The following is a 15,840-nucleotide window of genomic DNA, read 5'->3' on the forward strand; positions in this document are numbered from 1 at the left end:
GAAATCAGGATGATTTTTGACTTGCCTTATGTGATTGATGATGATTTCACTAGCTTCATCTTTGGATTTGGGAAAATATGTCCAAGAGAACTTTGAGAAATCATCCACAATTACTAGGAAGTATCTTTTCCTTGAGATGGACAACACATTGACTGGTCCAAATAAATCCATGTGCAGTAGTTGTAGAGGTTTTTCAATTATTGAATAAAGCTTCTTTCTGAATGATTCCTTGATCTGTTTTCCCTTATGACATGCATCACACAATCCATCCTTTGAGAATTCCACTTGAGGAATACCTCTTAACAAATCTTTCCAGACTAGCCAACTTTCATCTTGACTTGCCTTGCTGAATAGACAAGTAACAGATTCTGCATTTGATGAGTTGAAGTCAGCTAGCTACATATTTTCTTTTCTCACTCCAGTGAGGAGCACTTTGTTGTTTTTCTTGTTGGTCACCACACAGGCTTCAGAAGTGAAAGTTACTGAGTTTCCCTTATCACAAAGTTGGCTGATACTCAACAAATTGTGCTTGAGTCCATCCACTAGGACAACTTCCTCAATGATGACATTATCCTTTAAAATCAAGGCATATCCCACAGTATAACCCTTGTTGTCATCTCCAAAAGTGATACTTGGGCTAGCTCTCTCCTCGAGCTCAGTGAGCAGGGTTGAATCTCCAGTCATGTGATTTGAGCACCCACTATCCAAGTACCAAAGATCAACAAAATCAAATCAAGTTGATTTTGGTACCCAAGTTTTCTTGGGTCCTATTTTTTTAGTCTTTTTCTTAGGTTTCTTAGGCTTGTCCTCATTTGACTTAGGTATCTAAGATTTATCCTTAGTCAATTGAGTAGAACCCTTAAAACTATTCATCATTACAGAATTATCATCCATAGGCGGTTAACATGGAAAGACATATTCTGTGTAAACATGTTATTCCAGTAAGGGATGCTAAATGGAATTTGTGGCATACTAAATGCAGCATAGTAAGGATTTTGTGCAAATGGCATATTAGCAAATTGTGAATTCAAATTATGTGCAGGCATAACATTCACAGGCATTGTGGGCATGTTGGGAAATGGCATAGTAAGGATCCATATTTCTCATTTAGCTTAGCTAGTTTGGCTCTGCTAACTGGCTTTCTTTCACTCAACGGATGTGGTTCCTTGTCTTTCGATAGATAATTCTCTTCATCATTCGATGGATAATATTCATCATCCTCGAATCCACATCCATTGAAAGTTCTTCTACCAAATTAGAATCTAGTTTCTCCTTGCTCTTTTTCTAGGCTTCATCACAGAAGGATTCTATACCTTGAACTTTAGTAATTTGAGCATGAACATCTCTAGATGATTTACAGGCCTTAATTACTTCCTGTTCTCGTTCAAGTTGCTTTATTAAACTATCCTCTTTCTTTAAGGATTCAGTCAGTTCATCTTTGGTAGCCTTCCACTCTATCTTCGATTTTTCAGCTCAACAAATTGAGTTTCTAACACATTGTTTCTTTCACTTAAAAACAAATTATTCTCTTTAAGTTTAGTGTTTTCTTTAGTGAGGGAATTGAGTGTAACACCTAGGTGATATAATTCAGTAGACATGTAATTTATAGCATCATTACACTCAACTTTAGATAAATGTGCTAGATTAGTGATTATTACCTGATTACTGGATGAACTAACTTCTATTTTATTTGATTTGGCCATAAGTGCTAGATTGACATAGCTTGTATCTTCATCCTCTTATAGTCCATTAGCAGCCCAATCATTTTCTTGAGTTAGAAAAGCCCTTTCCTTCTGTTTAAGCAACTCAAAGTATATCTTTTTGTAATCCACAGGCTCAAACTTCTTTCTATCAGAATCAGGCTTTCTGCATTCATTGAAAAAATGACCACTCAAGCCACACTTGAAACATTTGAACTTTGACTTGTCAACCATGTTTCTGTTTGGCTTGGATGCTCCAAACTTCTTCTTGAATTTGAGCTTGGTGATAAGTGGATTTAATATCCACTTAGAATGCTTTATTACAAGCTTAAATTGGTGTTTTGGACTCAAGTTGTTGGTATTTTGATGTGTTTTTGTGTTATTGCATTTCAGGTATCAGTTATATGAAGAAAAGAGCTTTTAAAGGAAATATGATAAAAACTGATCAGATTTCGAAGCCAAGGCCATTGGCAAGTTGGAGATAATCTCAATAGCTTTGCGTGGGCAGTTGAATCGCCTAATTCTGACAAGTAGAACTCAAGTTATGGCCAAAACAAAATTCATCAGAATTTTTTCCAGAAGCTGTCTGAGCGCCCACCCAGGAGAGCTGAGCTGCCGCCCAGAGAGCTGAGCGCCCGCTTAGGTTTAGAACTTGCCATGCTAGCATAGGTTCATGTATGTGTATGCATGATTCGTAGGTAATTCTAACCGTTTTACTTGCCCTATGTAATCATTATGGATAACTTGTGCTTAAACCGTTATGTTATCAAATTCTATAGACATATAGGGTCTCAATATAATTGGTGCCTATTCAGCTTCTATCTCTTTTGTTGATGTCTGGTAGAATGGTACTCGTGCAACGAAAGTTGGCGTTGATCAGTTTCATGTTATCTGATTAGTGTCATCACCATCACATGCTAAGGTTAAGAACGAAAAGGCTATTGAATGAAGTATTTAATGAAGTTAGAATTCCATGTTTGTCATATATAGTAATTCAACCTCAATTCTCTTAGTTAATGTTATTTAGTATAATCTCTTAGTTTAATAAAAACCAAATTTGTTATTTGTCTTAGCATTGAGCGATAACCATACATTGTTGCATAGGTGCATAAATTGAACTTAACCTAAACTAGTCTTTATTGCAACGAATCTGATTTATATCTTAAACTACTTGCGAACGCGTATACTTGCGTGTATTTTAGCGTGTGTTTTTGCCCTAACAAGTTTTTGGCGCCGCTGCCGGGGACTCGGTATTAATTTTTAGTTTATGTGCTTGTCATCAGTGGTCGTTAAAGTTCACTGACTCGGATTCTTTTACTTTCACGGTTTATTTGTTTGTGTTTCAGGTACTCATTACAATGGGAGATCCAGCAGCACGAACGAGAGCCTTGATGGAGTTCTCTCAACCCAAGATCAATGACATTCAATCTAGCATTGTCAGGCCAGCTATCACAGCTAATACCTTTAAAATCAAGCCTGGCATAATTAAATGGGTGCAGAATTCAGTCCAGTTTGGGGGTTCTCCAACGGAAGATACCAATATGCACATTAGGGATTTAATTGAGATATGCGACACCTTCAGGTTCAATGGTGTTTCTGAAGATGCTGTGAAGCTGAGACTGTTCCCATTCTCTCTGAGGGACAAGGCTAAGAGCTGGTTACACTCTCTACCAGCTGGCTCGATTACTACTTGGGAAGATCTTGCTCAGAAGTTTCTTACTAAATTCTTCCCTATGGCGAAGACAGCTGCAATCAGGAATGCACTTACACAATTTGCGCAGCAATCAGGAGAATCTTTATATGAAGCTTGGGAGCGCTACAGGGAGATGCTTAGGAAGTGTCCTCATCATGAAATTCCTGATTGGATGATCATCACTTATTTTTACAATGGGTTGGGAGCACAGTCCAGACCCATGCTCGATGCAGCAGCAGGCGGAGCATTATGGGTGAAGAGTAATGAATATCAGTATCCAGCCCAGAGATTGCCAGAGAGCAAGGTAGCAGGAGTTCTTCATGTAGATACAGCTATGGCTATCACTGCTCAACTGAAGGCGTTGTCTATAAAGATCGATTCTCTGGCTAACTATGGTGTTAAGCAGATAACCAGTGTTTATGAGCTGTGTGCAGGCTGTATGTGACAGAGCATTACGCTATATCTAGTGACTCAGCTCAGTTTGTGAGCAACTTTCAGAGATCGCAGCAACCAGTTCCAGACACTTATCATCCTGACAACTGGAATCATCCTAACTTCAGCTGGAGTAAGAACCAGAATGCGATGCGACAGCCGTTCCAGCAGTTTGGAAATAAGCTATTCAACCCTCCTGGTTCTAAGCAACAAATTGCACCAAAACAACAACTCCAAATTCAACAACAAACTCATTGTGCATGTCTATCTTCGAATGAAAAATCTGAATTGGAGGAGTTGCAACTTATATGCAAAAACTAAGCTCTTATATGCCAAAGCCAGGCTGTTTCTATCCAGAATTTGGAGAACCAAATAGGGCAAATTGCTAACGCCTTATTAAATCAACCACCAGGAACGCTTCCTAGTGATACAGAAACAAATCCAGGTAAGAGGGGAGTTGAAGAACAGGTGAACGCCATCACTTTAAGGTCTGGAAAGGTCACAAGCCCCCAATTTTAGCAAGACGAAGAGCCTGAAAAATTCAGTTGTGGCTGAAGAAGGTGTGCAGAAGGAAGCAGAGGTGGAACCAAGGAAGACTACTATGGAACGCACTCCTCCTGAGGGTAATACAGGGGAGAAACAGATCTATCCTCCACCTCCTTTTTCTAAGAGGCTATAGAAGAAAAAGCTATATAAGAAGTTTGAGAAGTTTTTGGAGGTGTTCAAGAAACTTCATATCAACATACCTTTCGCTGAAGCTCTTGAACAGATGCCTAACTATGTGAGGTTTATGAAAGGTATTCTCCCTCGGAAAGTGAAGCTCGATGACTTAGAGACTGTTGCTCTCACGGAGGAATGCAGTATTGTGCTGCAACAGAAGTTTCCTCCGAATCTTAAAGATCCTAGAAGCTTCACTATTCCTTGCACCATCGGAAACTTGTCATTCGACAAGTGTTTATGTAATTTAGGAGCTAGCATCAATCTGATGCCCTTATCTATCTTCAAGAAGCTTGGTATGCCTGATCTGAAACCAACATACATGTCATTGCAACTAGCTGACCGTTTCATCGCTTATCCACGAGGTATAGTGGAGGATGTCTTGGTCAAGGTGGATAAACTCTTCTTCCCTGCTGACTTTGTAATACCTGATTTCGAGGAAGATAAGAAGATTCCCATCATCTTGGGAAGACCATTCTTGGCTATAGGCCGAACTATGATCGATGTGCAAAAAGGAGAGCTTTCGATGAAGGTTTACGATCAAAAGGTCACTTTTAATGTGTTCAAGGAAATAAAGTTACCCTTAGCTAAAGATGAGTGCTTTAAAGTAGAGCAACTGCAGATTTTGAATGCACCTCCGTGGAAGAGGAAGTTGGATATGCCATTCGATTCTCTTGGGTTAGCAGAGCTCAAAATTTCTCAGGAGCGTTTTGAACCATTTATTCAAGAAGCTCCCACACTTGAGCTCAACCCTCTACCAGATCACTTGAGTTATGCATTCTTAGGTGCACCCCATGACAAGGGGTTGAGATATATTTTTGATGATATAGATGATGGCCGAACGGATCCTCTTGTGCCTATAGAGGGTTTTTTCATGTGCCACATGCAGTAGATAGGACTGGTGTTCGTGATTCTCAGTATATAAGATTGACTAGGCGTACGGAGGCCATGCATGTCATCCACCATCAGTTTGCTGAAGATTTGACACACGCTTTCGGTACTATTTTCCGAGACACTAGTGGCGAGGTTGATTGGCCACCTGATCCTCCACCCGACGAGGGTGATTCTTCCAACGACTAGGTATGCCTGAAATCCTTATTATTGCCTTCAATGAGGACATTGAAAATTTTAAATTTGGGGGTGATAATGTAAGGATTAGTTTGTGTGGGTCCATATAGATTCATATAGATTCATGTTGCATGTTTAGTTGTAGTTCATTCATATTTTTGTATGATTTTTCATTAAGGACATATTTGTTTATTTTTATGTGATTTCATATAGTTGCATTTGCATGCATATTTAGCATGATCCCTTAAGATGAACTATGATATTTGATAAGTTAATGTTGATTTCAGTGTAGTGACGACGAATAGAGGGATGTTTAAGTCTTAATGAATTGATTTGCATGCCAGAAACAAATATTTTCATAAAGTCTTATAGGGTTGCTTTTGATCTATATCATGATCATACTTGTTTGTTGTTGAGATTTAATCACTTGGTTATATTCAGAATTTGTGATATTCTCGTAATGACGTAAAAATACTGATTTTTTTTATCTGGAGAAAAACTTGGATTTCATTGCTAGTTGTTGTAAGGCTAGGCGTCAAATGGCTAGTAGCCGGCTCATATTTTTATGAGTAGTCTTGGGTTGAATGAGATAGAGAGAAACGCACTCATTCAAAAATTATTGAAAAAAAATAAAAGAAAAAAAAAGAAAAAAAAGAAAGAAAAAAGAAAGAAAAAAAGTCTGTGTTTATGCATAATTGATCAAGAGTGAGCTCTTTAATACTCGAGTTATTAAGTTCTAGGGGACTTTGTGCCTAGTGACCTAAGGCTTTTATAGTCTGGGATCCGCTAACCTAACGCTCGCTACAAGGGTATTATTGCATAAGTCTTTTGGGACCTCATTTATTGCATGGTCAAATAAGCATCTTTGCTATTTGTTCAATAATAATGTGAATCCTTATATAACTCTAGTAGAAAGGAGGTGTTGTGAGTCATAATATGTTTATTGTCTATTCTGTTTATAAACTTTTGATTGTTTCGATGATAGATAAGTTATGGTTATTGATCTAGTATCGAGAGCATATCTGTTAAGCATTCCACACACGCACGTTTCTGGTTTGTGAGTTGGTTTGTGGGATTTATTCGAACTCTGTTTTAAGTCATTGCATTCTTAGAGGAATTGGCTTATTCATTTGGTTATGGTTATTCTGAGGGGATCGATTGCATTATCATTTAGTTGCATTCACATAGTTGCATTCATGCATTAGGTTTGTTTTGTAGTTTTGAGTCTGTTTATGCTTGAGGACAAACATCGATTCAAGTTTGGGGGTGTGATAAGTGGATTTTATATCCACTTGGAATACTTTATTACAAGCTTAAATTGGTATTTTGGACTCAAGTTGTTGGTATTTTGATGTGTTTTTGTGTTATTGCATTTCAGGTATCAGTTATATGAAGAAAAGAGATTTTAAAGGAAATATGATAAAAAGTGATCTGATTTGGAAGCCAAGGCCATTAGTAAGTTGTAGAGAATCTCAATAGCTCCGCGTGGGCAGTTGAATCGCCTAATTCTGACAAGTAGAACTCAAGTTATGGCCAAAACAAGATTCATCAGAATTTTTTCCAGAAGCTGTCTGAGCGCCCGCCCAGGAGAGCTCAGAGGCCGCTCAGGGCGCGGCTGGTCGCTGATTTCACTGAAAAAGCCTTTTTTGAGTGGAATTTGACGATTTTAAGGGTCCAGGTCCACTAGGGGCGCATATATACTTAAAAAAGGGTTTTCATCATCCGGGAAGATTGGGATACCAAGGAGAAGACCTAAAAGCACAGAACAACTCCGAAAAGAAGATCTTGTTTTCAACTTGTGATTCTTTGAATTAGTTGTAACTTTGGATGCTCGTTTTCATTCTTGTTGAACCTAGATCTCGTTTATTCATACTTTAATCATTATTCGGTTTATTAAGACCTTGTTTTATACCATGCTTTCATTGGAACCCATGGTGACGATGAGTTTGATTATGAACTAATCGTTGTCATGGGATTCTAGCGGATTTACCTATGGATTTCAATAGTTAATTTTTTTGATATCTTGGTATGTGGTGATTGATTGATATCCTAGTATTGGTTGTGCTTATTCGTCTTATGTGCGTAGCTAACATATAAGATAGCGTGTTAATCTTTATTGAAGCGACAGTGAATATAGAGGTTTAGAACTTGCCATGCTAGCATAGGTTCATGTATGTGTATGCATGATTCGTAGGTAATTCTAACTGTTTTACTTGCCCTATGTAATCATTATGGATAACTTGTACTTAATCCATTATGTTGACAAATTCTATAGACATATAGGGTCTCAATATAATTGGTGCCTATTCAGCTTCTATCTCTTTTGTTGATGTCTGGTAGAATGGTACTCGTGCAACGAAAGTTGGCGTTTATCAGTTTCGTATTATCTGATTAGTGCCATCACCATCACATGCTAAGGTTAAGAACGAAAAGGCTATTGAATGAAGTATTTAATGAAGTTAGAATCCCATGTTTGTCATATATAGTAATTCAACCTCAATTCTCTTAGTTAATGTTATTTAGTATAATCTCTTAGTTTAATAAAAACCAAATTTGTTATTTATCTTAGCATTGAGCGATAACCATACATTGTTGCATATGTGCATAAATTGAACTTAACCTAAACTAGTCTTTGTGGGAACGAATCTGATTTATATCTTAAACTATTTATGAACGCGTATACTTGCGTGTATTTTAGCATGTGTTTTTGCCCTAACAAGTTTTTGGCGCCGCTGCCGGGGACTCGGTGTTAATTTTTAGTTTATGTGCTTGTCATCAGTGGTCGTTAAAGTTCACTGACTCGGATTCTTTTATTTTCACGGTTTATTTATTTGTGTTTTAGGTACTCATTACAATGGGAGATCCAGCAGCACGAACGAGAGCATTGATGGAGTTCTCTCAACCCAAGATCAATGACATTCAATATAGAATTGTCAGGTTAGCTATCACAGCTAATACCTTTAAAATCAAGCCTGACATAATTAAATGGGTGCAGAATTCAGTCGAGTTTGGGGGTTCTCCAACGGAAGATCCCAATATGCACATTAGGGATTTCATTGAGATATGCGACACCTTCAGGTTCAATGGTGTTTCTGAAGATGCTGTGAAGCTGAGACTGTTCCCATTCTCTTTGAGGGACAAGGCTAAGAGCTGGTTACACTCTCTACCAGCTGGCTCAATTACTACTTGGGAAGATCTTGCTCAGAAGTTTCTTACTAAATTCTTCCCTATGGCGAAGACAGCTACAATCAGGAATGCACTTACTCAATTTGCGCAGCAATCAGGAGAATCTTTATATGAAGCTTGGGAGCGCTACAAGGAGATGCTTAGGAAGTGTCCTCATCATGGAATTCCTGATTGGATGATCATCACTTGTTTTTACAATGGGTTGGGAGCACAGTCCAGACCCATGCTCGATGCATCAGGATGCGGAGCATTATGGGTGAAGAGCTATGAGAAAGCTTATGATCTAATTGAACTGATGGCTGCTAATGAATATCAGTATCCATCCCAGAGATTGCCAGAGAGCAAGGTAGCAGGAGTTCTTGAGGTAGATACAGCTATGGCTATCACTGCTCAACTGAAGGCGTTGTCTATGAAGATCGATTCTCTGGCTAACTATGGTGTTAAGCAGATAACCAGTGTTTGTGAGCTGTGTGCAGGTCCGCATGCGACAAAGTAATACGCTATATCTAGTGACTCAGCTCAGTTTGTGAGCAACTTTCAGAGATCACAGCAACCAGTTCCAAAAACTTATCATCCTGACAACTGGAATCATCCTAACTTCAGCTGGAGCAACAACCAGCATGCGATACAACAGCCATTCCAGCAGTTTGGAAATAAGCTATTCAACCCTCCTGGTTTTCAACAACAAATTGCACCAAAACAACAACTCCAAATTCAAAAACAAACTCATGGTGCATGTCTATCTTCGAATGAAAAATCTGAATTGGAGGAGTTGGGACTTATATGCAAAAACCAAGCTCTTATATGCCAAAGCTAGGCTGTTTCTATCCAGAATCTGGAGAACCAAATAGGGCAAATTGCTAACGCCTTATTGAATCAACCACCAGGAACGCTTCCTAGTGATATAGAAACAAATCCAGGTAAGAGGGAAATTGAAGAACAGGTGAACGCCATCACTTTAAGGTCTGGAAAGGTCACAAGCCCCCAAGTTCAGTAAGACGAAGAGCCTGAAAAATATCAAGTTTCAGAAAATTCAGTTGTGGCTGAAGAAGGTGTGCAGAAGGAAGCAGAGTAGGAAGCAAGGAAGACTACTGTGGAACGCACTCCTCCTGAGGGTAATACAGGGGAGAAACAGATCTATCCTCCACCTCCTTTTTCTAAGAGGCTACAGAAGAAAAAGCTATATAAGCAGTTTGAGAAGTTTTTGGAGGTGTTCAAGAAACTTCATATCAACATACCTTTCATTGAAGCTCTTGAACAGATGCCTAGCTATGCAAGGTTTATGAAAGGTATTCTCTCTCGGAAAGTGAAGCTCGATGACTTAGAGATCATTGCTCTCATGGAGGAATGCAGTGTTGTGCTGTAACAGAAGTTTCCTCCGAAGATTAAAGATCCTGGAAGCTTCACTATTCCTTGCACCATCGGAAACTTTTCATTCGACAAGTGTTTATGTAATTTAGGAGCTAGCATCAATCTGATGCCCTTATCTATCTTCAAGAAGCTTGGTCTGCCTGATCTGAAACCAACATACATATCATTGCAACTAGTTGACCGTTCCATCGCTTATCCACGAGGTATAGTGGAGGATGTCTTGGTCAAGGTGGATAAACTCTTCTTCCCTGCTGACTTTGTAATACCTGATTTCAAGGAAGATAAGAAGATTCCCATCATCTTGGGAAGACCATTCTTGGCTACAGGCCGAACTATGATTGATGTGCAAAAAGGAGAGCTTTCGATGAAGGTTTACGATCAAAAGGTCACTTTTAATGTGTTCAAGGAAATAAAGTTACCCATAGCTAAAGATGAGTGCTTTAAAGTAGAGCAACTGTAGATTTTGAATGCACCTCCGTGGAAGAGGAAGTTGGATATGCCATTCGATTCTCTTGGGTTAGCAGAGCTGAAAATTTCTCAGGAGCGTTTTGAACCATTTATTCAAGACGCTCCCACACTTGAGCACAACCCTCTACCAGATCACTTGAGTTATGCATTCTTAGGTGCACCCCCTGACAAAAAGTTGAGATATATTTTTGATGATATAGAGGATGGCTGAACGGATCCTCTTGTGCCTATAGAGGGTTTTTTTATGTGCCACAGGCAGTAGATAGGACTGGTGTTGGTGATTCTCAGTATAGAAGATTGACTAGGCGTACGGAGGCCATGCATGTCATCCACCATCATTTTGCTGAAGATTTGACACACGCTTTCGATACTATTTTCCGAGACACTAGTGGCGAGGTTGATTGGCCACCTGATCTTCCACCCGACGAGGGTGATTCTTCCAACGACTAGGTATGCCTGAAATCCTTATTATTGCCTTCAATGAGGACATTGAAAATTTTAAGTTTGGGGGTGATAATGTAAGGATTAGTTTGTGTGGGTCCATATAGATTCATATAGATTCATGTTGCACGTTTAGTTATAGTTCATTCATATTTTTATATGATTATTCATTAAGGACATATTTGTTTATTTTTATGGGATTTCATATAGTTGCATTTGCATGCATATTTGGCATGATCCCTTAAGATGAACTATGATATTTGATAAGTTGATGTTGATTTCAGTGTAGTGACGACGAATAGAGGGATGTTTAAGTCTTAATGAATTGATTTGCATGCCAGAAACAAATATTTTCATAAAGTCTTATAGGGTTGCTTTTGATCTAGATCATGATCATACTTGTTTGTTTTTGAGATTTAATCACTTGGTTATATTTAGAATTTGTGATATTCTCGTAATGACGTAAAAATACTGATTTTTTTATCTAGTGAAAAACTTGGATTTCATTGCTAGTTGTTGTAAGGCTAGGCGTCAAATGGCTAGTAGTCGGCTCATATTTTTATAAGTAGTCTTGGGTTGAATGAGATAGAGAGAAACACACTCATTCAGAAATTATTGAAAAAAAAATAAAAGAAAAAAAAGAAAGAAAAAAGAAAGAAAAAAGAAAGAAAAAAATGTATGTGTTTATGCATAATTGATCAAGAGTGAGCTCTTTAATACTCGAGTTATTAAGTTGTAGGGGACTTTGTGCCTAGTGACCTAAGGCTTTTATAGTCTGGGATCCGCTAACCTAACGCTCGCTACAAGGGTATTATTGCATAAGTCTTTTGGGACCTCATTTATTGCATGGTCAAATAAGCATCTTTGCTATTTGTTCAATAATAATGTGAATCCTTGTATAACTCTAGTAGAAAGGAGGTGTTGTGAGTCATAATATGTTTATTGTCTATTCTGTTTATAAACTTTTGATTGTTTCGATGATAGATAAGTTATGGTTATTGATCTAGTATCGAGAGCATATCTGTTAAGCATTCCACACACGCACGTTTCTGGTTTGTGAGTTGGTTTGTGGGATTTATTCAAACTCTGTTTTAAGTCATTGCATTCTTAGAGGCATTGGCTTATTCATTTGGTTATGGTTATTCTGAGGGGATCGATTGCATTATCATTTAGTTGCATTCACATAGTTGCATTCATGCATTAGGTTTGTTTTGTAGTTTTGAGTCTGTTTATGCTTGAGGACAAGCATCGATTCAAGTTTGGGGGTGTGATAAGTGGATTTTATATCCACTTGGAATGCTTTACTACAAGCTTAAATTGGTGTTTTGGACTCAAGTTGTTGGTATTTTGATGTGTTTTTGTGTTATTGCATTTCAGGTATCAGTTATATGAAGAAAAGAGCTTTTAAAGGAAATATGATAAAAAGTGAACAGATTTGGAAGCCAAGGCCATTAGTAAGTTGTAGAGAATCTCAATAGTTGCGCGTGGGCAGTTAAATCACCTAATTCTGACAAGTAGAACTCAAGTTATGGAAAAACAAGATTCATCAGAATTTTTTCCAGAAGCTGTCTGAGCGCCCGCCCATGAGAGCTCAGCGGCCGCTCAGGGCGCGGCTGGTCGCTGATTTCGCTGAAGAAGCCTTTTTTGAGTGGAATTTGACGATTTTAAGGGTCCAGGTCCACTAGGGGCGTATATATACTTAAAAAAAAGGGTTTTCATCATCCGGGAAGATTGGGATACCAAGGAGAAGACCTAGAAGCACAGAACAACTCCGAAAAAGAAGATCTTGTTTTCAACTTGTGATTCTTTGAATTAGTTGTAACTTTGGATGCTCGTTTTCATTCTTGTTGAACCTAGATCTCGTTTATTCGTACTTTAATAATTATTCAGTTTATTAAGACCTTGTTTTATACCATGCTTTCATTGGAACCCATGGTGACGATGAGTTCGATTATGAACTAATCATTGTCATAGGATTCTAGCGGATTTACTTATGGATTTCAATAGTTAATTGTTTTGATATCTTGGTGTGTGGTGATTGATTGATATCCTAGTATTGGTTGTTCTTATTCGTCTTATGTGTGTAGCTAACATATAAGATAGCGTGTTAATCTCTATTGAAGCGACAGTGAATATAGAGGTTTCGAACTTGCCATGCTAGCATAGGTTCATGTATGTGTATGCATGTTCGTAGGTAATTCTAACCGTTTTACTTGCCCTGTGTAATCATTATGGATAACTTGTGCTTAAACCGTTATGTTGTCAAATTCTATAGACATATAGGGTCTCAATATAATTGGTGCCTATTCAGCTTCTATCTCTTTTGTGGATGTCTGGTAGAATGGTACTTGTGCAATGAAAGTTGGCGTTTATCAGTTTCGTGTTATCTGATTAGTGTAATCTAAGATTAAGAACGAAAATGATATTCAATGAAGTATTTAATGAAGTATTTAATGAAGTTAGAATCCCATGTTTGTCATATATAATAATTCAACCTCAATTCTCTTAGTTAATATTATTTAGTATAATCTCTTAGTTTAATAAAAACCCAATTTTTTATTTGTCTTAGCATTGAGCGATAACCATGCATTGTTGCATAGGTGCATAAATTGAACTTAACCTAAACCAGTCTCTGTGGGAACGAATCGGATTTATATCTTATACTACTTGCGAACGCGTATACTTGCGTGTATTTTAGCGCGTGTTTTCGCCCTAACACTTGGAAAACCTTTTGGATAGAAAACCAGAAGCTCAGTGATGTCATCCATGTCATCTCGACTAAAATGGTCTTCATGTTCATCTACTAGCCTTTTCCCTTGCCTTCACAAACTCTAGGGTTTGGTGCAGATTCAACAGCTTCAACCTTTATCTCCTTCTCCTTTTCTTTTTCAGCAACCAATACAATGGATCCTCCTTTATTTCTTTCTTTCTCCAGCTTCTCATCTTACTCTATTTCAAGCTCATAGGTTTTTAGAATCCCATAAAGTCTATCCAAGGTGAATTACTTGTAATCTTAAGAGTTTCTTAGTGAGACTGTCATAGGCTTTCATTCCTTTGGTAGAGATCTAAGGAATTTCATGTTTGAGTCTTTTGTTTGACAGACTCTTCCATATTTTGAAATCTACTGAAAATGTCAGTGAGTGACTCACTTTCTTCACTATGAAAATGCTCATATTGCTGAATCAAGAGTTGCATTTTATTTTCCCTTACTTGCTTAGTTCCATCACATATAACCTGAATAATATCCTGGACCTCTTTAGCAGTTTTGCAGTTTATGATGTTGTCAAACATGTCACCATCAACACCATTAAACAAAATGTTCTTGGCCTTCTTATCCCTATGAATTTGTTCAATATCTGGATCAGACCATTCTGCTCTAGGCTTTGGGATGGATGGCTTATTTCCTATAGCAGCTCTCATAGGGACATGTGGACCTTTCTCAATGTAGTCCATATTTTCTTCATCTTGAGAGAGGAGATGCAGGTGCATCTTCACCTTCCAATGGTGATAGTTGTCTTTGTCCAGAAATGGAATTTTTACTCCAACATCTTTTTTGCTCATCTTGTTAGTTGTGATCTTTAAACTCTTTGTACTTCAAGAGCTTGCTCTAATAACAATTGTTATTCTCAAATAATTTAACAAGAATTACAGAAAGGGGGTTGAATGTAATTCTGGCTACTTTTTCAATTTTAAGAACTGTTCTACTATAAATATATAACTGTGTTTGATTTGGATAAGGTGCAGAATAAAAGGATTGATGAAATTAAAACACAAAGTAATCAAATAAAAGTATTTAAATTTTTTTTGTTGGATTGAACTTTTCCACCAGAGATATATATATTAATATGAGAACTCTGTGATGCAAAGTTTGCACATAGCTGCTTACAAGTTGAACTTAAAAGAACAGAGAAATTCTTTTCAGATATGGCTTTATCTATTTCTCTGGTAATTGCTGACTAACTTGGATAAATGTTCTACTTGCTACCCTTTGTTTATATATCACCAAGTTACATGATAGAGAGACAAACAAATAAGACAAAAAAATGTTTCTTGTCTAATTTCATGCTCCTTCATTTCTCTATCCAACATCTTTGAATATCTTCAGTTTAGCATGGAAATGGAAATGCTTCTTAGTTCTCTAAAACCTGTAAATAGGCTTCCACATTCCATTTGCATACAATCCACACATGTGACTGTCAAGTCACTATCAACTTGTCACACCCCATTTATAACAAAAGAAACTATACGAATAATCATAATAGTTATCAAAAGGAAATCAACACATCTGAATCCAAGATCTTACAATTTAGGGTTTGGAATAGCCCAACACTCTTAACTATTACAACCTGATTTCAATACCGAGTCCTCACACAAAACGATCACTATACTACCTGAGCTCGAACATACGAATTGGCATCACAAGTCTTACGGGCGGTCTGCTTGAATCTAACCATATCTGCTAGCTGAAATATCAGGATGAAAGCAAGTAGTGAGCCAAATGCTCAACAAGTGCTATATAATTCATAAACAAGAATGAAAGAATAATCATGGAAATAAAAGATCCAATAATATAGTAACAAGAGATAAACTTTCAGGGTGATGGCATCATTTATTTGTAACAATCAATTAAAAACCCTTTCTTTATCAAAAACCATTTTATGACACTACAGATTACAGTCGGTGATCAGCCGCGAAGTAATCCCGAACCTCGATGGGTTCTAGAACATTAATGGGATCCCTAGGCAACTTTTAAGCCTATAAATT

At 37.6% G+C, this 15,840-nt stretch overlaps 2 non-coding genes across 2 annotated transcripts; both read right to left on the bottom strand.

The window, feature by feature from the left end:
* Window positions 1-3,448: 3,448 nt before the first annotated feature.
* On the bottom strand, window positions 3,449-3,555 carry LOC141688490 (small nucleolar RNA R71). Its single transcript, XR_012561931.1, has one exon. It is a non-coding gene; the product is annotated as a small nucleolar RNA R71 (small nucleolar RNA).
* A 5,299-nt stretch (window positions 3,556-8,854) lies between these two features.
* On the bottom strand, window positions 8,855-8,961 carry LOC141687549 (small nucleolar RNA R71). Its single transcript, XR_012561045.1, has one exon. It is a non-coding gene; the product is annotated as a small nucleolar RNA R71 (small nucleolar RNA).
* Window positions 8,962-15,840: the final 6,879 nt, after the last annotated feature.

The sequence above is a fragment of the Apium graveolens genome, chromosome 9 (genome assembly GCF_009905375.1).
Source record: "Apium graveolens cultivar Ventura chromosome 9, ASM990537v1, whole genome shotgun sequence".
Classification (NCBI taxonomy): Eukaryota; Viridiplantae; Streptophyta; class Magnoliopsida; order Apiales; family Apiaceae; genus Apium; species Apium graveolens.